Source organism: Myotis lucifugus, unplaced genomic scaffold (assembly GCF_000147115.1).
Source record: "Myotis lucifugus unplaced genomic scaffold, Myoluc2.0 scaffold_648, whole genome shotgun sequence".
In the NCBI taxonomy this organism is placed as follows: domain Eukaryota; kingdom Metazoa; phylum Chordata; class Mammalia; order Chiroptera; family Vespertilionidae; genus Myotis; species Myotis lucifugus.
Window position 1 is genome coordinate 162,355 of NW_005871696.1, and position 688 is coordinate 163,042.

The following is a 688-nucleotide window of genomic DNA, read 5'->3' on the forward strand; positions in this document are numbered from 1 at the left end:
TCCTAGGTGGCAACTGGCTCCAGGTCTCTGTGGCCCTGGCTTGGGCACCCAGAGAGTGGCACCTCCAGCTCTCCACCTGCGCCCAGCTGGCCAGCACCCTCTGGGGGTGTGGTTGGGTCATTGCTGCCCTGCTGGCCCGGATCGCAGGGCACAGCTGATGCTGCCCCACCTAGCCCGTGGCTCAGCCCTGAAGGACAGACCTGGGGGAAGCAGAGGCTTAGAGGGGGCGACTTGCTTGGGGACACGGCATGTAGGGGACTCCCCATCTCTTCCTGGATAACTTGCTTTTGCTCTCTGTTCCCGGCCCACACTGGGGGCTCTGGCCTTGATAATGAGGGAGTGCCCACTGCAGCCCTGGGAGGGAGGGCAGGCCGGGTGCCCACCGCGCCTGCCACCGGGGCATCAGCAATAGTCTGGACAGCAGTGATGACGCCTGGAGAGCACAGCGTTGCCTCCTGGAAGCTCTGGGTGGGGCCTCGCTGTACTCCTCACTGGCAGCTTGATGGGGTGTTTCCTCGCGGCAGAATCACCCCCTCCTCCCCCCCCCCCCGTTGGGTGAAAGAAGGTTTTTCAGGTAGGGGGTGTGGAGAAACCAGTGGACCATTGTGGGGGTCTCCTTTTTGAAAAAAAGGATAATGCTTGCGGGGGGGGCAAAAAAAATGCCGGAAGCCAGGGGGGGGGGAGCCTT